This window comes from Chinchilla lanigera, unplaced genomic scaffold, assembly GCF_000276665.1.
Source record: "Chinchilla lanigera isolate Chin_1 unplaced genomic scaffold, ChiLan1.0 scaffold00068, whole genome shotgun sequence".
Taxonomy (NCBI): domain Eukaryota; kingdom Metazoa; phylum Chordata; class Mammalia; order Rodentia; family Chinchillidae; genus Chinchilla; species Chinchilla lanigera.
The window spans coordinates 11,382,616-11,407,941 of record NW_004955469.1 but is presented as its reverse complement, the minus strand read 5'-3'; the positions used below and the strand labels follow the sequence as shown (position 1 = coordinate 11,407,941).

The window sequence follows — 25,326 nt, the reverse complement described above, 5'->3', positions numbered from 1 at the left end:
TCCCCAAACTTCTGGCCCAGGAACACTTGGTGGAAGACTAACTGTTAAGAAATAAGCTGCAACAAAGAGAATTCCTTTCTTTGCTGACAATCTCTCCATTCAAGCAAATTGAGTTCACCTTCACTTGGATGAGTATTTTGTGAAGCACTATACCCAAACACTTAAAGTTTATAGATAAGAAATTTCACGAGTCTAACTTTCCATTTACTCCTTTCTTCTCTCTCCTTTTTCCAGCAATTCTGCTATTGAGCCAGGGCATGTGGTGGTTACATTACTAGGATAGTAATGGCCTTATCAAGGAATGTAATTGTCCTGCTGCACAGGCCCTGAGCAGGCACCATCTGGAGGATGAGCATTTGGAGTCTTCACATTTTAAGGGGAAAATTGTCGAACTAGTACTAAGAGACAATTACAGGCCTGGAAAGGGGGCCAGTAGCAAGCAGATGAAGGAACTAGGGATGTATAATGTAGAAAAGAGTTAAGAGGCTCTGAGAATTATTTTCAAATAGTGGAAAAACTCTTATATGGAGACAAGATAGACGTGGTCTTGTCTAGATGCCATGATCAGCACCTACAAGTAGACATTCAGAGAGAGGGCGATTTGAACATGGCCCAGGAAAGACACATCTAATACAGCTTGCCTACCACAGAAGCAGCTGTCTCATAAGCCACAGGCCCCATGCACTCATTGTTGTCCAGCAGAACCTGGAGGACTGCAGGGAGGGCAAGGAGTACCCTGAGAACTGGGCTGGAAGAATGTGTGTTCATGAGTGTGTGAATGTGTGTGTGTGTGTGTTTGTATGGGTGTGTGTGTGTTTAGCCTGTGGGATTCTTCAGCTCCTTCTTATCTGTCACCTCCGCCTTCTCTTTCTATTAATCCAAAGTCCATTATTAAGTACCTGCTGAGCAAGGCCCCTGGGTTGGTAATTCTCATTAGAGTCTGCTTTAAAACCTTTCAAAATAGCATTACCCAGAGCCCACTCCAGACTAGTTAAACCAAAAAGTATCAAAGTAAGACCTCAGCACTCACACATATTAAAAGCCCTGCCCACCCCTACACCCTGCAGTTTTCATGGGAAGGTAAGGTGGAGAACCTGATCCAGACAAGGAAAGGATGTGATCATAACCCTGCCGCTCCCCTTCAGGCACCTAACTAGGCACTGAGCAGTCTATGTGATTATTTAAAAAAATAAAATAGAATATTGTCTCGGCTAAAAGCATTTAAACTCCATCCCCCTAGACACTTTTAGTAGCTTACATTTTTACATTATTTTAGCAGAGAAACTGACGCTGAGGGAGGTAGAGTATCCAGACATTAGGGTGTACCATGAGCACGGTCCACTTTCAGACATGATGAATGCTTCACTAACATGAGACAAAGTGTCCCAGTATGCTCCTGTGTCAACTGGCAAAGGGCCAGCACCCTGCTCCACACCCAGCCCACCACCCGTCGTGCAAGCACTGGGGTACTGTCGCATACTGTGGGGCAGAACAGTAGCAAGTTGGGCAATGCCTCCCTTGTAGAGTTTTTTGGAAGATTCCCCTCCCTGTTCCCACAGGAGACTTCTGTGAGCCAGAGGGAAAGGACATTCTCTAAGATGGAATGGAGGAATGGTGTTTTTACTTGACACCATGGGCCCTTCTAAAGTTATGCTGTCCATTAGGGAATAATGTAACTTCATACATAATTTAAAATTCTATAGTACTCACATTTCAAAGCAAAAGGAAAAGCTAAAATTGATTTTAGTAATGTGTTTTATTTAAAATCCAATCCATCCCAAATAGTATCATTTCCACATGTAAACAATGTAAAAAATCATTTTACTCAAGTTAGATGAAGAATTATTACATATTAATGAGAATAAGTACTCTAAGCTGCATTAAATATATTACAAATTGATGACATGGACTATAATTTGTAAACCACAAAAATGTATTCTCTTTAAGTATAAAATTAAATGACTTTTTAAGTAAATGTAGAGTTGTGTACAATCTAATTTTAAACAGTTCCAACACCCCAAACAGAAGCTCTCAGGCCACTTGCAGTGATTGTCAGTTTCTATCCCCAGCCTGAGGCAAATGCTAAGCTACTTTTTGTCTCAATAACTATAGAGGTATTCCTAAAACATGTGGTATTTTATGTATAGCTTCTTTCATTTAGCATAATATTTTTCATATTTATTCATGTTGGAACACACCAGTTCTTTGTTCCTTTGTATTGCTGAATAATATTCCATTGCATGAACATATCATGGTTCATTTATTCACTTCCTGGTTAGTGCACATCTGGGCTGTTTCCATCCTTTGACTATTACATATAAATAAAACTACCTAGGGGCTGGGGATTTAGCTCAGCGGCAAAAGCGCCTGCCTGGCAAGCACAAGGTTGTGAGTTCGGTTCCTGGTACTGGAGAAAAACCAAATAAATAAATAAATAAATAAATAAATAAATAAATAAATAAAACTACCTGTGAACTTTCACATACAAATATTTGTGTGGACATAAGTTTTCATTTCTCTTGTGTAGCTACATAGGAATTGAATTGCAAGGTGTATGTTAAGCCTCATATTTAACATTTTAAGAAACTTCAAAACTTCTTTCCAAATAATAATGTGTTTTACATTAAAAAACTAAGTCTAGTGTGTAGATCACATTTAAGATACATATGAATTTGGACCAGTCACATTACAAAAGCTCAGTAGCCACATGTAGCCTTGACGATCACTTTATTGGAGAGCAAAGGTCCATGTCTTTGCCCGGATATCCTATCTGGAATCCCCCAAACCATGACAGTGTGTTTTCAAGACTAAGATATACATGCATATACACGTGTGTGTGCATTTCCCTGACCCTCCCCACACCGACTATAAACACATGTGCCAAGTTCTACCCTTATTACTCTTCATTTATGATTTATTCATTTTCCTTTACTGAATATTGCAATAATTAGATTGTGCTAAATAAATATGCTTTACAGTAATTTATTCATGTCTTGCTGAAACACATTTCTCATGGGACTGAAGGTGATAAATTAACAGAAATATACCCTACAAAATGAAGATATAGAACATCATTAAAGGTTGATGGCAAATATTAAGAATGTGGAAAGACAACAAAGATTAGAAAGCTGAACATATTAAAAATCATGTCACAATTCTGAGATCTCCATTACTCATCAGCGATGCAGACTTTAGCCAGTGAGCCTCTGTCGGGCAGGAAGTTGGAGCTGGTTCTCCTACCTATTTCATCACTTTTATCCAGTTACCCAGGATCTCAAGATGTTTGGTCTCTTGGCTCTCTGAATGCCTAACAGCCTTGGGTATAATTTTGAGTCTCTATAACCAACTATGATACTCTGGTTTCTCTTCAGACCATATTAACCTTTTGCCTTTTAAAACCAACTATGGAGTGAAGTTCCAAGGCCATCATACGGGTCCCCTGCATTACTCAGATTCCTTGAAAGACAGTTTAGCTTATGGTTTGTGTGGCATTTCAAGCAGGTAAGCTAAAGACCGTCCAACTTCTCAGAAGTTCTCTTTGCCTTCAGATCTGAGCCCATCCATCCGAATGCTTCAAGATGTGTTGGGTACATATCAACTAAACCATGTCTTTAAATGTTTAAATTTGACATTTCTAGAAATTAATAAATGATTTTACATTTCTAAGCTTAGATTTCCTTTTAGTTTAATTTAGGGATCATTGATGGTATGACCGTGTGCCGGGACTGAAATAAATGCTGGTGAGAATGAATTAATGCTGAGTGAATGAATTGTGGTTATAACTGTGGGGAGAACATGGGCTGCCTGGAACTATGGGTACAAAGTTATAATAATGCACTGTTTTATATTATAAACAAAGTTATGACTGTAAGAAAGGAGAATATGACCATCTTTGCTGGAGGGAATTGGGAGTCACCCCAAAAGAGGCAACCCTTGAATAGGCCTTTAAGAGTGAGGCAAAAGAGTTATAGGTTTAGTAGTGGAGGGAAGGCAGAGGGAATGATGTGTGCAAAGGCTCTGTGGCCTTGAGCAGAATGACACTGATGTTGGTAGTAGGTAGTCCTGCTACTGGAGCACGGGTCACAGAGCAAACTGAAAGACTTGAGGCTAGGGAGATGGTAGACAACGTCAAGCCACTACAAAGAATTTGAGCTTCATTATAAAGGAAAAACTAACAGTCAAAAGGAGCTCCTTTGAAAATCAGTAAAGTCATTTAGCCAAGAATTAACCATGAAATGAACAGGACTGTGCTGGCCTGAAATCAGAAATTTTCATTTCTAAGTGTCTTCCCAAGTCTGCAGTTCACTGACTCTGTGAATGAGCACAAATGTTATTGCGCATGCCGTAAACAAATGCTTGAAAATGAATGAGACAGTGTCTTGATTAAGGAAAATCGTGCGTGTTACAGATGTCAGAAAGAAGGAACTTTCTCACAGACTTTGGTTGGCATCAGTCTTTTATAACAACCAGAAAAGTTTCTGAAACAAAAGAAGTCAAACATGGACCGTAGTGTTGTAAACATCACTGGCCAGGCAGGGAGGAGGAAAGAGAGAGCCTTTCATCTCTTTAAAGACGCTAAGAACTCTTGGCCCTTTTTGTAACAGGGCTTCAAATAAGCAATGGGTACAAACTCAGACTCCATGTGATCAACATGGAGGAGGGGGTAGAACACTGGAACATGTAAATGAACACCTTCAACCTACAACCTAAAATCCTAGGCTCCATTAGAATTTTGGTACCTGTGATCTATCTGTGTTTTTCTGTTTTGCTCTTGCTTGCTCTCTGTAATATGTTCCCTGAGGACAAACAGGGTGTCTATTATAAATGCTTTGCAAGTATCCTCCACCCTGTTCCATATGTAGCTACACTTAGGAGGTGCATCAGGTCTAGTTCCTGACCTATGTATGAGTGGGTGTTTCAGATGAAGGAGAATGCCTCATTTGGAGCCCCTGGTTTCAATTTTTTTCTAATGCCTAGCTGTCAGTTAAAGGGTGCTGATCTACCTTTGCTACCTCTTCTTAAACCGGTAACCTTCACAGCTCCCTTGCCAGAAGCCCCAGGATCTATCAGTGGTTTTGACCCCCAAGGATCCGACTGGAGTGATCTCAGCAGTAGTTCTTTCAGAGTGTCAGCATCCTTGGCTCGTTAGAAAGTACCTGCTTCACTCACATCCATTTGCTTCCAGAGAATCAAGCACTTTCAATATGCCTTAGTGCTTCTAAATGTGCTATTTCATGATCTGCTCGAGGCTACTTCTGAACAGAATTTAGAGGATAGGTCTCAACTTCAGGGTGATTCTTGCTTCATTATTTTTTTCTATTAAAGAATTGTTGCATTTGGTTTTGTCAGCCATCAGTCATTCAGTGTACATTCACCTGTTTACATCCCTCACAGTACTCAGGGAGCAAAATATGTGTCATTTCATTGCACATTTGTGTGACAAATGTTCCCAACCATGGAATAGACCACATTTTATGAAACATTGTAGAAAATAGTCAGATAATAAAACTGAAGCATTTGTAGAGATAGTTTTGATTCAACTAGTTAGTATGTAAAGAAGAAAGAAATCAAAATACGGAAATGTAATTTACTACAAATTGTCTGAAGGAGAGGTATTTACAACTTATAATATAGACTGAACCGTGTGAGCTTATAAATTCCAGATGGAGGCTACCTCCTCTCCCCTGAGTCCTAGTTTAGAAATCCTTGAGAAACCTAGGAAATGCCATCAATAGACAAAAACAAAAATGAGAGAATAGAAGAGATAAAATGGAAACAAAGCTTTCTATAAATAAGGAGGGGAAGAAAGGTTGGAGAGAGAGGAAGGGGATGGGAAAAAAAGAAGCAAGATATATCATGTGCAGGTACAAATTCCCTATGATACATGTTATAATTATGTATATGTAAAATGTACCAATGAAAAATAAATTTTTAAAAAATTGTATAGGTAAAATATTGATCTGAAAACCCTAAGCTGAATGTCACTTTCACATTTATATGAAACATGGATAGTTCTCAAAGACCCTACTAAAATTCTTAGCAAAATCTAAGACTTCTTGATCACTTTTGTATTTAAGTAAGAGTGAATCTGTGGAATCACAGGGGCTGCTTTCCTATTTCCCCTGCCATCCCTGCCATCCCTGCCATCCCTGAGGTTGTGTATAGTGTCTGTGCCCTTGAGAATTTCTTCCTGCTGCATTTCTTTTATTCTTTACCATTGAAAGCTGTTTTGACAGCAACACAATTATTCAGGAGAGTCTTGTTTGTGATAATAATGATTGTGATGATAGTATTAATGAGAAGGAACAGTTATTGAGCCCTTGCTGAATGCCAGCCTATGTACTTTTATATGAGTTTCCTCTGTGAATCCCTAAATTCTGCAAGAGAGTCCTAGCAGTGTTCCTATCTTCTAGATGCTTTAAGAAACTGCACCTGTCCTACATTTAGATCACAGCAGATAATGGCAGAGCCAGAACTTGCCGAGGTGCCAATAACCACTACAGGGGTGAAAAGAACTTCCCTTTTGCCAATTCTAAAGGTTTGGTAATGAAGTCTGCTGAAATAACCTGACAATAGACTGATTAGCAGAAGACATACATCTTTATTATGTACATGAGATCATCACAGGAAAATGAGTTCACAATAATCCAATGAGGTTGAGAAAGTCATATATGCTTCTTCATGGGGCAGAAGGAAGTGAAGGGACCTGCAGATGGAGTGCACAACTTTTAGAGAGGGTGAGTGAGCCTAAAGAACGGACTAGAGCCTACATTAAAGTTCATTTGAGTTTAAGGTATGATATCATCTCTACTTTCCTGTAAGTTAATCCTTTGGAAGCTATGGCCTTTAGGTGGGTACAGAAAGTTCAGAGAAGTCCCTTTTCTGGTCTTCAGGAGGGACAGAGGGGCAAGACATAGAGTTGGGTGAAAGTCAGAGACAGCTTGGTTGTTCAGCGCTCTCTGCAAACCAAAGCTGTGTACTTTGGAGTATTGTTGCCTGAGCCCCAGCACTACCCTGCTGTGGCATCTCCAAGGTAGGCTGTGACAGGTACCAGTTGGGCCATGGAAGGTATAAAACCAAATTTGTGCGGGTGCATTTTGGCTATCTCCTCATTTATCAGGGATACAGCTGCTCAAGATTCCAAATCCAGCCTCTCCTCTGTCAAGATCCTCTAGCCTGACATTTCAGGTGGCTTCTTTCTGCTTAAGGTTAAATAGCCCAGAAAGGCATTTTTTCCCTTTCATAAATATCTTTTTTCTCAATTATATTCCTAAATATTTAACAATTATTTTTCTATAGGCCTAAACACCTGGCCAATCTTTTTTTCTAATTTTTTGAAACTCAAGGCGTTCCTATTGTCCAAAGAAATTGAGACTGTATCCTTATTTATTTATCATCATTCCCTGTGACTATTAGGATGTAAGATAAAAGATACCAGCTTCCTTTTTAAGCTCATTTCGCCATCTACTTCTGTGGCTGAGCTTTGGTTACAGAATTTCTGAGTTGAAGTCAATGTAAATCGTTTCTATTCGATCCAAACCAAGGGGAAAAGGGAAGGAGAGAGAGATGGTGAGAAGGGATGGAAGCAGACAGCAATTTCAGAAATGGGTAGATTAAAATCTCACAGACTGTTGTCAGTTCAGAAGTACTGGATTTAAATTTAATCCTCATAACACCATACTTAGTGGGATTATCCAGCACTTTTCAGCACTGTGTCTCAATATCCCAAAGCAAAACTCCAATGCCCACAGAAGCCTGTAAGGTAAAATAAATCAGTGAAGTGGGCCAATGATAAGATGGTAAATAACCACTGACCCTCACCCTCAGCAGTGGATACTCCAGGGAATGGTGAGAACTGTGGGGAACTGGACAGACATGGCCATTAGATAGTGTAGTAGATTCTTACAAGCAGCCAATTATGACCACCAAAAAACTAGGCCCAGTGAGTCCAGATTTCCCTTTAGCTTTTCCCACCAGGCCTCACTTGCTGGGGACTGAACCCAAGGCCTTCTGGATGGCAGGCACTGTACTACTAAGCCACATGCTCAGCCCAGATTTCTATTTTTTAAACATTGATGATCATTCCAGATTTAAAAGCCAGTGATAACCCAGACTTGGGTCAATGAAAACTGATCTCTGAGCAATGTGCTCTGAGGACTGTTAATTTTCAAGCTCTTTTCTTTTTTTTTTTTAATATCTCCATTTATTTACTGACTGTTTTTTTTGTTTTTGTTTTTTTTTTATTTTAGAAATAAAAGGAGGAAAATACTAACAGACCGACAACATTTTACAAAATAGCATAGGATCAGTACAGACATTACAGAGTTACAAACAGAGTGGTAGGGAATTAACAATGCTTATTGTATTACATATTGATATCTTCAATGTAGTTTCTCATGAAAACACATATAGACATACAAAGCTAATCAACCAATGCCTCACTGACAGTTTCTTTTCTAAACCTTATCCTCTAGGCCTGACTATTGTTTTGCAATTTAGATCTCACTTGAAATTTTGGAGCTTTTTTTTCTCTCCCTGGATCTACTAGCTAAGAAAGTCTTAAAGAAATTTCAATTTACAGTATAAAGTTAGTGACTCCTCGCTTTAGTTTTTCTTTCTTTCTTTTTCACTTAATGATTTCCATGAATATAATTATGCTTAATATTTCCAGGCAAAAATTCATAAAGCAGTTGGTTTCCATTTAATGTGATTATTTGTACTGAATACCCTTGAAAGTAATACTTTGGAAGGTCATTATAGAACACTTAAGTTCATAAACATAAAACTGGTAAACTGTATATGTAAGATTTGACAGTATAGAATTATTCAAATTATTTACATTAAAATAAATGACAAAGAACAAATGAGAGTATTTATTTTAGCAAGTACGCTAGTTAAAGGGTTAATAGTTTTTTTATGATGTTCTTACAAATTAGTGAGGAAAACACTATGCTTTCAAAAGATAACTGAATAAAAGAGCTGAAGAGATGACTCACAAAGGAGGAGAAACAACCAATTAAAGAACATATGAGGAATGACTCAACCTCACTAGTAATTAAAGGCATGCAAAGAGAAACAACAAATATTATAATTCCCAGTTCAGACACGGGTTCAGTGAAACAGGGATTACTGTGCATTACTGATAGGCAAAATATAAAGCCTCATTAGTAAGCAATTTGGTAGTTAGAATAAAGGAAGAGTTGGTTCTGCTGAGCAATACTGAACTCTTTCTATGGACTAGAGCTTCAGCCTGTGCAAATGAGAAAGACCTTCTCCTACTCTCAGGGTATGAGCATGTCCCTTGTGAGAGATAGGCACAGGTACCTCCATTATTTATGCAGATAAGTCTCAGAGGCATCTACAGCATGTGGCAACTGTGTGATTAAGACCAGAGCTCAACTTAAAGGCTTTAGAAGTTGTCTGAGTCTATTTGTGCTACTATAACAAAATACCTGAGGCTGAGTAATTGATAAGTGATAGAAATGAATTTCTGACAGTTATAAAGAATGAGAAGTCCAAGATGCCAATGGGTCAACATCTGGAGAAGGCTGCTCTCTGTTTTAAGATGGCTCCTTGTTGCTGTGTCCTCCCATAACAAAAAGGATGGAAGGGCAACAGGACCCTCAGCTAGTTTCCTCTATCCCTTTTCTAAGGCACTAGCTTTACAAACAGCTACATCACTTCCCAAAATGATTCATTTCTTAATACCACTACAACGAAGATTAAATTTCAATATGAATTTTGGATCAGATGCCTTCAAACAATAACAGAAAGTTTATTTGAAGACATGACCCTGAGCTGAATTTGAAGGCTGACTAAAATCTAGGTAGGTAAATAAGGGCAATGGGAAGGAAAGGAAGAAACAAGGCATTCTCAGCTCAGGCAAAGGCAGGGTGTCTACAAAAAGTATGGAAAGATGGAGTAGGGAAATGTCAAGAAGAACAGCTGCAGCATCAGATGTGTGGTAGAGAAGCTAAATAAGAGCTGGGAGAGGGAGCCATGGCCAGTCCATGCTCTGGTAGAATAAACTTCATTCCAGAGACAGTCAGAGATATGAAAGCAGGGCATGGACACAATCAGTTATGTATTTTTAAAAATCATACAGAAAAAACATTGTGGTTTGTTTTTCTAATTTGAAAAGTAGTATAAAGCTGGCATGGTGGTCCATACCTGTAATCTCAGCACTCTGAGAAGCTGAGGCAAGAAGATCATACCTGTGAGACCAGTCTGGGCAACTTAGTGAGATTCTGTCTCAAAAATTTAAAAATAAAATAAAAAGCGTGGATGATGTATCTCAGTGTAAAGGCCCTAGTTTAAACCCCAGTACTTAAAAATTTAAAAAGTAACAGGTGCATAAGCAACCCAACTTAAAGCTGGGCAAAGCATTAAGCAGATAATTCAACAATAAAGATATACAAATGGCCACCAAGCACGAGAAAAGATGATCAACAGACTAATCATTAGGGAAATGCGTGTAAGAACGACAACGGGTGCAATTTTACACCCATTAAGATGACTTTCTTTTTATAAATGTAAGGTGGCTAATGTTGGTAGAGATTCACATAAAGAAACTGGAATTCTTATACTTTGCTGGTGGGAAGGTAAAACGATACAGCTGCTGTAGAAAACAGCTGGGCAGCAACTCATTAAACACAGGATTACCATGTGATCGAGCCATTCCACACTTACACATATACTCCAAAGTGTTGAAAAGAGAGACCCAAACACACTTGTATACTAACATTACTGGCAACATTTTTTACAGCAGTCAAAAGGTAAAAACAACCTAGATATCAACCAAAACATGAATGGATAAACAAAATATGGTATTTACATACCATAGAATAATAGTATTTGGCCTTAAAAAATGAAATTCCGATACATGCTACAAAATGAATGAACTTTGAAAAATATGCTAAGTGACATAAGTGAGACACAAAAGAGCAAATATTGTAAGATTCCACCTACACAAGATATCTGGAATAGACAAACTCATAAAAACAGAAAATACAGCAGCTGTTACCAGGAGCTGCGGGGAGGGTTAGAAGGAGGTATTATTTAATGGGCATAGGGACACTTTTGAGGATGATGAGGAAGTTCTACCATTGGATTGGTTATCACTGTGGCACACAATTATGAATATAGTAATTGCCACTAGATTTTGCACTTACAATAGTTAAAATGATAAATTTATGTTTATCTTATTACAATGAAAAAAGATTTTAAAGCAACACATATCTGGGAAACATCAAAAAATATTTTTTTAAAAAATTCTACCACCCAGAGTTACTAATTTGACATTTTGGTGAATCCCTTCAAGTGTTTTCTGTTCTATAGGCATGTTTGTCTATTTATTATAGTTCATTAAACTGGGGTCACACTGTCCATGCTGAATTGTAGCTACCTTTTCTAATGGGAGACTATGAACACAAAGGTATTTATACAGCATGGTGGTCAAGGGTGCAGCTCTGAAGACAGACCCCTAAGTCTATGCCTTGATTCCTTTTCTTACTTAGTCACTAGCTGTGTGCCCTTGAGAAGTCACCTAACCCTTAGTCTTGTTTCATTGGTACAAAGAAGATGATAATAATCTCAAACCCATTGATTATTAAGAGTTAAATTAGATTGTAAAGATAAACTGTGCCTAGTAGTTTTTCATCTAGGTGTACTAAGCCTTCAGAATTAATGAAATATTCACAGACACAGGAAAACAACTTTATCTACAGTAGCAAAAAATTGGAAATAATGTAATTATCTAAACTAAATAGCTTAAATGTGATGTCTACTTATTGGAATATTATGAGTATTTATGAATATGTTTGCAAATCAGGCATAAAAACATAGAAAATGTCTATGATATAAAGTTGAAAGAGCAAGAGAAAGTATGCTTAGTAGAATTATAAATTTTTAAAAATCCCATGCATAAGGACCAAATAAAATAGAAAGTTTGAGTGTTGGTACTATGAAGAGCTTTACTCTCTTACATTTTTTTCTAAATTGTATTTCATGAATATAAACCATGTTTATAACTAAAATAAAATCATTTTTCTATGAAAGTGTGATTTGTCCCTATACTGTAAGACTGTTATTGAAATTTAGTTTCACATTACAAGTAGATATTTAAATAAGTACTGATAATAATGAAGCCCATATTTTCATGTTCTGGGTGAAAAAATTTTCAGCTACAGAGTCATCCTCTCGAGCCTTATTTATATATCCAAAGACTGGGGAGCTTAGATTTCTGCATATGGTGTTGGAATCAGCAGCAAGATCAGGCAGCACTTATTTCCTAAAGGAAAGGAATCCAGCAGGAGGCTGGACACACAGCTGCACACTGCCTCCCACAGGCCATTGCTTTTGGAAGGGCCACAGTCTAGGGAAAGTCTGAACCGTCATTCAGCTGCGGGGACCTCCTAGGCTCTGGGACCCTCAGAACCACCTTCAGCTGATAGGCAACTTAGTTATTTTTGAGCCTGTTTTTTTTTTTTTTTCTCCCATCTAAAAAGTGGGCCTAATAATCAAATGCCTTAAACTTGTAAAATGTTAACACAGTGTCCAGGACACAGATGGTACTCGGTAAATGTTAGCCATCATTAACATGATCATCCTGTGGTTCCCTTATTATGTAGTCCAGGCGGGCCTTGAACTCACTGTGTAGCCCAGGCTGGTCTCATACTTGTGCCGATCATCCCGGTTCAGCCTCCTGAGTGTTAGGATCACAGGTGTGCTCCCCACCACACTCAGCTTCACTGTTTCTACAAATAAAATGAGACCTAGGTAGATGTGAATTCTAATTTAGTGGGAAGAGTCATGGACTTGGAGTCAGGTGACCTGGATTATAATAACGATGACACCACTTGCTTTTCCAGTGGCCTAGGGCAAGATACTTAGTCCTTAAAGCAATTACGTCTAATAGAAATATAACATGAGCCAAAATTTCATTTTGAATTTTTACGGAACCACATTACAGAAGCAAAAAGAAACAGGTGAACTTAATCTTAAGGATATTTTTGTTTAATCCAGTATATCTAATATCATTTTGACATGTAATCAATGTAAAAATTACAAATAAAATTCTGTATACTCTTTTTTTTTTTTTTTTGGTCCTAAATCTCCGAAATCCAATATATATTTTACACTGACAACACATTTCAGTTTGGAATCTTAATTTTCCACCAAAATACTTGATCAATATTTCATAAAATTTATATTTGAAAAATTAGATTCACATACCAAGTTCCAAACATGTTTTTTCAATAATCAAATCAAGTATCCATTTTTAAATGTAAATTACTTAAAATTAAATAAAATAAAGAATTCAGTTCCTTGTTTGCATCAGCTAAGTTTCAAGTATGAAGCAACCCCGAGGGGCTAGTCCCTGCTGCAGCTACAGCTGGGGGCGGGGCGTTTGTGTCACTGGGTTGTTGGAAGATTGCATGTGACAGTTTTATAAATCATAAAATACTATCCAAATGCATCACATCTCTTTCCAAAGTTGCTTAGCTACTGAGTGGTAGCTGAGGGACCAGTGCTGGGCCAGTATAATTTCCACATATGCACCTTTGAAATATAAACAGTGCTTATTTTGAGACTGGCTTGCAATTTTTCTTTAAAGTGCTCCACAGTAAGGAATATATTTTACACAACACAGAACGCATAAACCTGTGTGTGTTCATATACATCAGCAGCCAGTATTCCCCAAAGGAGAGTTATAATAAGTGTATCTTAAAATTTCATCTATGTCTTCCTCCTGCTAGTCTCCTCCTCCTCTTTTTTATTTAATGCTGATCACGAACCACTAAATTGATTTCATGGCCCACTAATGGGTTACAAACTACAATCTGAAAAACACTGATCTTAAAAGTCCAAACTTCCAGGCAGTTTAAAAATTGATTTATTTTACATTACAAATAATAACCTTTCTGTAGCCAACAGTCAGTTAAAGAAAGAAAATCATCCTCCCAATTATAAATAAGAAGTTTGGCACTATTTTAAATACACCACAGGAAATAAATGAATTACTCACTTTTTAAAAAAATGTTCTTTATCCATTCAGCAAATGCTTATTGAAGAAACACTGACCCTGGTGTTATGCTAGGCACCAGTCTGCTAGCCCCAAATGACAAGATTCCTGCACTGATCAGCAGCTAGAAAACAGCAGAAGCTCTCTCTCCAATGTCTTAGCTGGATAAGTATCATGGGTGTTTGTTTTCCCACAGCAAGAACACCAGAGAGATGCAATTCAACACTCATGTAGCTGTCCCGTGACATCATCAGTGAGTCCACTCTTGCTGTGTTTCTAGTCCATGTGCTCACACCCTTCACTTCATGATCACAGGACAGCCAGCACACCTCCAGGCATTATTATGTCCATGTTCCAGGGTTGAAGAAGCAAACAGTTTTTCCTGAAAATCTCCAGTGCACAAAATTACAAACTTAACAGAAAACATAGGAGGTGCAGTTAAATGTGAATTTCAGATAAATGACAAATAATTTTCTCAATTGAAGGAACACTACTTTATAGAATATGACTTTTTCTTATTTTAAAGAAAGTAGTAAAAAGAAAAAGAACAATAGCAGCATACCAACATCACAGACATAAACAAAACAAAGCGAGAACGTTAAAAGTGATACAGGGTTTCAAAACAAAATGATAGGAATTAACAGTGGTTGTTATATTGGATACTGTTATCTTCAACTACATTGCTCAGGTTACCAGATGTAAGAATGGATGATTTTTCAAACCATTAAAAAGAATAAAAAAATAATTATTAAATAAAGCATTAGCGACAATACAGTTTCACTAGACAAGGTGGTGGGAATTCACCAATGGTTCTTCCATTGCATATTGTTGTCTCAAATCAGTTGCTCAGATAAAAGCATGCAAAACTGGTCAAAATATAAAAAATTTTAAGCGTTAACTGTTCCTTTCGATATACCATCAGATATCAGCAGTACAGTTATCCCAGCTATTCATATATATATATATATATATATATATATATATTGCCTTCCTTCTTTCTTTTTACTTCTTTCCCTCATCCCAGTTGTTCCTTCCTTTGAGCAATTTCTTTCCCTTTCATCTCATCTATTGGACATATTTTTACTAAAGATTATATCCCTGAAATTCACACTGAACATTTACACTATATTTTTATTTGCTTAATCTGACAATAATAGGAGTACAATTCTGGTTGCTTTCGGCTGCCCCAAACTGCATCACATGGTAACCTGCAAGGAAAGCTGGTTAAATCAAGTCACTTTTTAAAACTTCCCATCTCAATAAAAGAGAAAGGCAGGAAAGCAGGAAGTTGATCTAGGAGCCTGATGAGCCAAACTGTGGAATCTGCTACTGGTCAATTTCCCTTTGACCTTTCTGGCAGATCATAGTAAGCATTTAGATTTTCATCTGTGCTCTGTGGGAAGCCATTGAAAAGTTTTCAAAACAAAAGAGTAAAAAAACTCAGTTGTGTTTAATAAGAAGTTGTAGCTATTATGTATAGATTTTTATGGGGGCTGGGCAAACTATGAGGTATGATTGAATTATATAGTGTTTAAACTTTTAAAATTCATTACACATTGCTATTAATTCTCCTCAACCTACCACCCTTCACCTTGAACACATTTGTCCCATTATCCTTGCCATTTGCTGAAACAGTTCTGGAAGTCCTCTTTGATTGTGTGTCTTTAGGGAGTGTGATCAAACAGTATGGTGAATGCTGCTGGCAAGTGTCATCCAACAGAAAGGCAAGCTCATACAGACGCTACAGTGTGTGCTCATCCATTTATTTACAGGTCCTGGTACCATGGGACTTCTTGTTCTTATCCAAAGTCCATTTGCGCCCTCTATTTTTTTGGGGGGGGTGCTTTTTTTCCGGTATTGGGAATCGAACTCACGACCTCGCACTTGCCAGGCAGGCGCCGTGCCGCTGAGCTAAATCCCCAGACCCTTCGCATCCAAAGTCCAAATGACTGAAATGTAACTCCTTTGACTCAGTTTAGGACATCCAGGCAGTTGTGACAGGCTCTTGCTCCTTCTTCAGCAGTCGGGTGTCTAAGCCATAGCACGTGGAACATCAGAACTTGCTATTCTGTCTAGGATTCTGTGGGACTCCTGCGAGGAAATGGATGAAAAACACTGCTTTTTAAAATTTTTAATTAAAAAAATCAATGAAATGCCAGAAGAAGTAGTAAATCCTTCTACATCTCAGTAAAACTTTAACAACATGGAAAATTTTTATACTCTGACATCTGGGACTACAGCAAAAAATGAGCAATCTGATTCCCAGAGTAAAGAATCTAAGTGGAAAAGGGAGAACTCGATTTTGTGCCCCTTTCTCTCCAAAGTGGATTTTATTCCATGGAAGACACTCTGTCCCCTACCTCCCTCCCTTCCTTATTTCTCCTACAGCAGATTTTTTTAATCTCTCTTTCCTCCTGTTTCTCACTGAATTAAATCAATTGTTTCATTTGGTTCTCTTTTCTCCCTCCCGTCAAATCAAGTGCCTTTCCATTTTCCTTGAGGATTACCAAAATGAGCTGTTAGGGGAAAAGAGGCTGCTCAGCACTTTAGCTTCTGTTTCCTCCTATTTATCTGCTTTGCTTTTTATTATCTTTTTTCTGATATCCCAAGACACATATTCAGAATGTAGAGATTATTGGATTTCCCGCTATTTCCTAAATGAAAGTCTGTTGCTTTAAAAAAAATGTATGTATATGCCTCCACTAAAAAGGGTTTATTCTTTATAACAGGGTGAGAGATATAAGAGATAAATAAAACATATTTCTATACATAGATATACATCTGTATATGTGTGTGCATATGTATATATGTGTATGTACATCCATCTACCTATATATAGGCATACAAAAATGCATATATCACTATATACAAAAGTATAAGTATATCTTTTCATTTCTAGGGAACTTTTGTCATAGCTACATTTAACCTAAGAAGTTATTTTGCATTGTGAGTTTACAGAAGTTCACTAAATGTGCAAACATAGCAATACTTCTAGGCCACAACAGAACTTACTGTGTTAAGATTAATATCACTGTCAAGAAAACTCCCTTTACTTTCTTTCCTTCCTTTAATGAACACATTTGGTTTTTCTAATCATTTGATCTCAGAAACTGATGTCATTTCTCTTCAAAGTGCTTCCAAATGAAGATTCAGAAAAGCAACACACTTAAGTCCTTGCGGTGGAAGGTAGCAGAGCTAATTCCAAATATTTCACGTGAAGACAGAGTAAGACAGTAGAAATCCACAGGGGCCCAGCTCTAACAGAGCTCAGCTGCTCACTGTGGGAGCCAAGCACATTTCTTCACCCCACTGGGCTGAGTTTCCTTGCCTGCAAGGTGAAAGGTCAGACCAAATGATTTCCCACGGCCCCTAGATTGTAGACATTCTGTATTCCTCTTATTCTGCCAGGTCAAACATGCCAAAGAAGACAATCTCACCTATTCCTTCTTAATTTCAAAATTCTGCATGAAAACCTAAGACTTGAGTTGAGACTACACAGGGAAGTAGAGTTTGAACTTGAAAAATAAACAATAAGGGGACTCTTCCATTATTCCAACTTGATTTTTGTCAATTCATACGGCCACATGAACGGAAAAGAACCTCAAATGCAGCACAACCATTGTGGGTCGCTGAGAGTGATTTCAAAAGAAAGACTCACCTATCTGGACCCCACCTGGCTAGGACTGTATCTGGGAACAATGGGATAGCAGAGCTTGAAATCATCTGCTGTGCCTGATCTTCGGTCTTGTGAGAATACAGAGAAAGGAAAGTGATCTCTGAGGGCAACTGGGGTCCAAACTACAGGGCATTTGACTGAAAGCATCATGATGGATTTCTGTCATGGACAGGCAGATACAGATATTCTCCTGGATGAGGAATCTCAAATCTCCAATCAACCACTAGTATGCAGTGTGACCTTGGGCAAGTCCTGAATTTCCTCTTGTGTTGCTTTCTCCCCAGTACAAAAAGTGATTCAATTATGTGACCACCATATTTATTTTTACCTAACACATTCTCCAAGTCAGATATAGATTGTAACATTTTTAAATCTCTTCGGGTAGACAGACCAGTACAGCAATTCAAAGAAGTCTCTGCAAAAGCATAATTCTGTCACAAGGAGCTTGAGTCTTAATGAGAGGATGATTTGAAAGTCGGATAAGCACAGGTGACACAACAGCTGATATAGATAAGAATGTATCATATAGGTAAAGATATATAGATTTTTAGATATAGATACAGATATATTATTCTTCTTTGCTTTACCTTCTCAACCCCCCATGATTTTTTTCCTTTCTTTCTTTTCTTTGAAACACAGTCTCACTCTGCAGTTCAGGCTGGCCTTGAACTCACTATACAACCCAAGCTGGTCTCAAACTTGCAACAATCTTCCTGCCTCAGCTTCCTGTGTGCTGGGATTACGGCATGTGCCACCATGCCTGGCGATCCTTTCTTACTTTTTACAAATATTTTCTGAGGTGGAAGCAGAGCTGAGAAGGGCTTGGAAAGCATGTTTCAGAGCAGAGTATGTTATATACAATGGCAAAAATGTTCTCTGCTCACAGGAGTTTGGGCATTGGTTCATTTTATATTCCACCCGTGAAGAGTCACAACTCTTATGGATGTTTTAAGACTCTGAGAAGTCCTTTAGCAAAAGTACCTGCTTAGTTTTGTTGAACTTATGAATCCTCAAATACATTGAGCACAGAGCTTTCTCATAATACCTATTAAGACCTCATGGGATTGGCATTCTGTGGAAGATTCTCTGGGAGCTGGCACTAATTATTCCCTGTTACTCGCATGGAATTATCCCCCGATTCTGGGTCTAGGGGCATATGTCAGTATGCCATGCTAAGCATGACACTGCCCTTCCGTCCACATTCCCACCCATGAAGCCTCTGCTGTTTGTTAGTTCCTATCTAACATGAATGACATTGTGATCTACTGAATGAGTCATAGCTTATAATAATGATTTAACAGTTTGTTGCATTAAGGACAATTAGCCAGGGAAGCTAGAATCATGTTTGATTGACTGAGATGGAAATTCAGTTTGTTTATTCATGTTCTCACTCAAAGAATATGATTATGAGGTTTCTGGTTCAGAAAGGTAGATTGAGCACACATTTGTCTCATTCTCTCCTGAGATCCCACTAAAGTTATATTAAAGAATTCTGTGGAGGAATAAATTCCAAACAGCAAACAGAACAAGAGAAAAGGCATGAAAGATTGTTTGCGCACAAAAGGTGACAGAATAGAAGCTGTGAATGGAGGATATAAAGTAAACATAGCCCCAAAATACAATGGGGGTACAGAGCAGAAGAGGGAGGCCGTCTGTTGCAAGCTCAGGGGAGGGGTCCCCTGGAAGGAGGGATGTGGGTAAAGAGGAAGAATGAACATTTTTCTGTGGTTAACCCAGATGGCCTCTAGCCCCTTTTCAGTCTTATTTTTTCCAGAGCAAGGTGTAGCAGTATGCTTACACATAGAATGAATAAAAAGGGAGCTCTTTAAAAGCTCAAATGGAGTGGAAGAGTTAGGGCTCCAGCGGGTGTTCATGCTCAGAGTGACATATCCTTCATTGGGAAGCAAGCAACTGCAAGATAACCTGCCTCTGACACTTGCCATCGGGCAAATTCTGCCATAAAGAACAAGGACATGTAGACACACTTCCTTTGAGTCTTGCTGTTTAAGTATAAGGGGCTGATCTGAATTACTCAACATATGAATAACACAGCAACATGAACAAGAAAGATGGAGGTAAAAAACAAAACCAAATCCGATAACAGAAGTTTACAAATACATCTCTTTGAAAAGATTGGAGACTGAGACTGTTAGGGAAATAAATTATCAGAGAAACAATAGAATAAGATTTGCCAGAGATGAAAGAGATGTTTTCTGATGAAAAGAGCCCATTAGATGGTATCAATATATTCTTATATAGATCCATACTTAGATACATTGTATGGACATTTTAGAACTTCAGAGTTAAAGAAAGATTCTGAAAGCTCCCAAAGACAAAAAAGAGATCCATCACAAAGAAATTACAGCTAAAACCAGCATCAGACTTTTCCTCAGTAACACTGATACTAGAAAACATTGAAGCTAAGTCTCCACATTTCTGAGGCAAAATTTCCAGGATAGAAATCATAGCCAGAAAAGCTACTAATGAAGTGTGAAGGGGAAATACACATGTCAATTATTCAAAGATTCACACAGAAATTTCCCTCTGAGAAAGCTTCCTGAGGATGGTGAGATTAACATGAGTCTCAGTGAAAAGAAATTCAGCATAATGGCTATGCTAAGGGCCTAGAAGGTAAGTGGTACAAATTAGAAGACAAAATCAGTATCTTTGAGAAGGATGACTTTCAAGGAGTATACAGAAGTGTTAGTGATATAGTAAAGAAGGCAGACATAAAATAAATGAAAGGAGAAAGCAATTAAAAATTCGGGGGGGAGTTTACTGTATAAAAAAGTCCTGATTCAAATATAAGGCAAATTAAAATGTGCCACAATTTTGACAAGTAAGAGGAGAGAGAGGGATAGAGAGAGAGAGAGAAATTTCATCCTACTCATGCTGGAAACAGTCTCTGTGGAGTGGGATGTATTACTGAACCCGTAGAGAAGATTATAAATATAACCCTTATTCACTGTAGTGAAAAAATATATAGTCATCAGTGTAAAAGTTCTGTTTATTGATTTTCAATGTTTAGCATCAACCTGTAAACAGAACACAAAAGGCTTAATCATTCTTTTACAACATTTACAAGGTAAAGAGTAAGTACAGCTGACTTGGGAGGTTGGATGTGGCAGAGGACAAGTACAAGGAAGGGCAGGACAACTAATAGCCCATCTTATAGTGAAGGTTCAAGCAATACTGTCTGACGCTTACAGAGCAAGCAATAAATGTCTCATGTAAGTTTGAAAAGGTAAGCAATAAAAAAGTTAAGGTGATTTAAAACTCAAGAAGGTTTTAAAGTCAGAATTACAAGGGGTAGTATTATTTTTCTTATTGTACTGTCAGTATAAAAAGTCTACAGTTATACCCACACATAACACTGTGATCATAATAGTTAGAATTAGGAAGGTAACCCCTTAAAAAATTAAAGTCCTTAAAAATGTTCTTTTCTGGGTGTAGGATTTGGTTGGAAGGGACAGGGTTTGGAAATGGCTTTCTAAAAATTGTTACTATAAGCTGTTCTGCGTTATTTGGTTTCTTGCCTAATAATGTATATGTGTATTACTTTGGTTTTTAAGATCCTTGAGTACCTGGAATGTGGTAGATACAGTTAGAAGAGTTAGACATGGTACTATGTACCTATAGGAGAAGCATCTGTAGAAGCAAGTGGGGCCAGGACTAGAACCCTTCCTGGGGATTTCTTTGTGTAAACTGGGAGAGAGGGAGGCAGGGCAGGGAATCATAGTTTACAACTCAGCAGGTAAAGTCCATGGTATATTTGGCCAATTGATTGAAACTGTTGGTACATGGCCCTCAGAGAGGTGAATTAGGAGAAGAAATGTTTAAGACTTGAGAGCTTGGGGACTTAACTCTGCTCCTTTAGATAATAATATTCCAGTCAGGCAGATAAAATTACTGACAGTGTGGAGCTGTGAGAATCCTCAGAGAAACTCTATCCAATCTTCCATTTTATAAACAAAAAAAGCTTGGTAGTGGCAGAAGTAGCGCTGAAATTCAGCCATTCTAACTCCAAGTTTAGTGTTAGATCAAAGAAGTTCCAAACTGTCATGATTTGGAGGGATATTGTGCAAGGGGGAACAATAATATAATAGAGGACACATATTTTATATGATTATTTATAATAGTAACCCAAAGAATGATACACAAGCGAGTGCTGGAGATCTGTCCACACACTATAGACCAGGAATCCAGCTGAGGGCCTGGATCCAATGATAATGTCCTGCATGAGTCCAACTTAAGACCTAGAGCTCATAACAATGCCTTTCACAAGTCCAACTGGAAGCCCAGAGCCCATAACAATATCTCATGCAGGCCTGTTTCATGGATCTGTGCTGGGAAGGCCGAAAGGCCGGTGGTGGAAGCTAGAAAGTCTGTGCCAGCAGGATGAAGGATCTGTGCTAACAGGCTGAGAGATCTGCACTGGAGCCAGGAAGCGATGCTCAGAAGAACCAGAGCTCCCCCGAAAGGTACCACAGCCACCTTCAGCAACAGTGAGGTTCCAAGCTCCTCTGATGATCAAGATGGCCGAGTTCCCATCAGGGAAGCCAACACAGCAAGCTTCTCCAGAAGATCAGCAGGGCACTGTCTTCCCCTCCAGAGCCAGGAAGTGATGCTCAAAGTGAGGGCCAGCGCTCCCCCAAGGTGAACCAAAGCCATTCTGAGTGCCAAAGAGATCCCGAGCTTCTCAAAGGATGAAAACAGCCACGTTCATCAGGAAAGCCAGCATGACGAGCTCCTCCAAAACAACCAACAGCTCCTTACAGCATCTACCAGCTCCCAACTGCCTCTCTCATGTTCCAATAGCCTAACTTTTCCTTCTCTAGTTCTGGCTCTTATGCTGCTGGCGACAATCCCCAGGAGGGCCTCCTACACCCAGCCCCATGCTTACTCGGTTCAGCTGGGGGTTATAAGTTGACCACCAGTTGTCAATCCACTACACAGACTACAACACTAATATTTGTCACCTACCTACTGTGGGCACTGTCTTGAGCACTTGGATCATGTTATTTATTTTAACTTTCACAGCATCCATGTAAAGTATACTATGCTCATGTTAAATTTGAGCAAATGAAAATATAATAATTTATTAATTTGTTTAGGACCTATACCTGGGCAGAAACTGAGCCTAGATTTAAAAGAATATCTCTGGGCTTAGAATCTCTAGGTATCTGGCTCAGAGTTTGCACCCTGCTGGTTGAGAGGAGAGCAGAGCATTTCTGTACTGGTGAGCAGAGTAAAAATCATACCTATTTCATACTTAATCATTGAGCGCATCAATATAGCCCAGTACTAAGGGAAACAGGATCCTTGCACTGTGTGAGCAGGGCTCTTTGATCTGCTTCCCCATTCCCTCATGGCCACAGTGGGTGAAGGTCTGTGTGCCACTAGTCCATCCTTCTTAATTAGAAGGAACCCCAGGAGCCTCTGCATAGCTCCAAGCTATTCTGTGCAAAATAAACAGGAACCGGAAAAGAGGGAGAGGAGAGAGATGTCCTCGCTGACTTTAAAAGATTTATACTGACAATATCCTAAGGAGCTTATGAAATTTATTTTTTTCCTTTTTTTGTGGGGAAAAACTGCTGATAAAAAGATAGCTCTCTACTATAGAATTTCATTGAGAGTGAAAATACTTTAGCTCAGTCTCTTATTGATAGTCCAGTTGCACAAAATAAAATTCATATAAACATCATCTCACATATTAGAACTGGAAACATAATCCATCTTCTAGTCAGCTTTGAAAGAGTCCCTTTATTGAGGTACTGCTTTACTGAGTCACAGGGACAGAATTTACATGGGTTCCCACACCTAGGAAGGAGGGCCACTGACATAGGATGAGGCCTCAGACCTGACACCACATCACCTTCAGCTTGGTTTTTGAGGTTCCAGTGTGTGCTGTGAGCACATACAGGCATACTTATACTCTTTCTGAGAAGAAATGAGACAGCATCTTCATTTTTCCCATGTTCTTTCTTTCAGTAGCTAGAGAAACCACTGCTTTCAACCCAATTTTCTACCAACTTGGAAACATCAGCGGAAGGGCTCAGACCAGGGCACAGTTATTGTTCACTTATTTGTAAATTCATTCTAATCTCAAACTATACTCTTAAAGAGTCTGGGACAAGACTATATCACTGGATATACTTCCAGGTCTTCCAGCTACTCTGGGTAGATACACACTAACCTAAAATTGGAAACCCCAATCATTCCCAAAGAAGGTTTTCTAACATAACACCTGTGTTTACAGTGGACACACATTGAAGACATCAAATTTGTATTTAGTCACCTTGTCCAAATGTGGTGATGTAGGATGAAGTTGGCTTCTCCTCCCCATATCAGATCAGTCTTCTGGAAGTCCCATTCTGATGATGTCATGCATCTGCTCAAAATATCTAGCTCCTTATTACCCACAAAGTAAAGTAAGGAATCTTAATCCAGGGGTTATGTTCTTTATGTTCTGATCCTACCATCTGCCATCCTACCCTTTGTAATTTCCAAATCTCCCACATATCCCACTCTACAACCCAACATTTTCTACCTTTATGTCTTAAGCCCTCTTCCCATTGACTTGTGCATGCTGGTTCTTCCAATATCGTTGTTCCTCTCCCTTTGTAAGACCTAGTTTGAGAGTCTTTTTTCTTGAATCTTTCTGCCCAGACTTAAAGTCACCTGTTTCTTTCCTGGAGTCTCTCAAAGCACTTTTTGTGTGTTATGACTTCACAACCTCCTTGAGGGCCAGAATGTGTGTAGTTCATGTCTGTGTCCCCAGGACAAAGCCTATGATTGGACGGCTGCTCAAAACAGACATTCAATAAAAAGAATTTGAGAGAAGAAAGGGATAAGGAAGGAAGGAAGTGCATAGATGGATTTGGTAAAATATCCATCTGCTTCTTCTTCTCCTTGGCTGTCTGAACTATGTATTCTGGACACAAGGTACCCTGGTCATATTTTAAGCTAAAAGACACTGTTAATGATGAAGAAGATACAAAGAAAAAAGCACTGATTAGAATTCCAGAGCCTGGCATCTGGACTTAACTTTCAAACTACAACTTTTGATAAATTACTGCTAGAAAAGCAAGGGATTGTATTTGATCTCCTTTCCAATTCTGGGTCTATGATTCTAACTCCATACTTTTTCCTCTGTTCCCACGGCAAGAACATCCCCCTACACACTATAAGTTAGGGATAAAATGTACATCATCTACTGAGAGTTACCTCTAACTCCTAATCCAATGACTTCTCCATGGAAAATGCTTTTCTGGTAGGAATCCCTAACTTCAATCTGCACCATTCTTTACCGCAGACTGCTAAATTATTTGCATAACTGAATAACTGAGTTATCTGCAGATTGAATGGCAGGTGTTTGAGTGTAAGAACAGGAGGGTGTTTGAGAAAGCTGAGCACTTACTAGCTGGTTCTCACGGGGGAAGTTGAGGATCATGTTGCAGTAGGTTTCCAAGAAAAAACAGCAGCATCTACTTGTCCAAAACCTCGATGAGAAGTGCTGCAAATAAAATTAATGCATCAGAGAGATGCCTGGAACAATAAAATGGTGCTGTACTTTTATGCTGACAGTAAGCTCCCCGAATGTAGGTTTCTTGTAGGTCATTTGGCT

The 25,326-nt window shown here is 38.6% G+C and overlaps 1 protein-coding gene across 1 annotated transcript in view; it reads left to right on the top strand.

Moving 5' to 3' along the window:
* Positions 1-25,326, top strand: part of Alk (anaplastic lymphoma receptor tyrosine kinase) — a 701,863-nt gene that overhangs the window by 343,294 nt on the left and 333,243 nt on the right. The gene's annotated exons all lie outside the window — the stretch shown is intronic.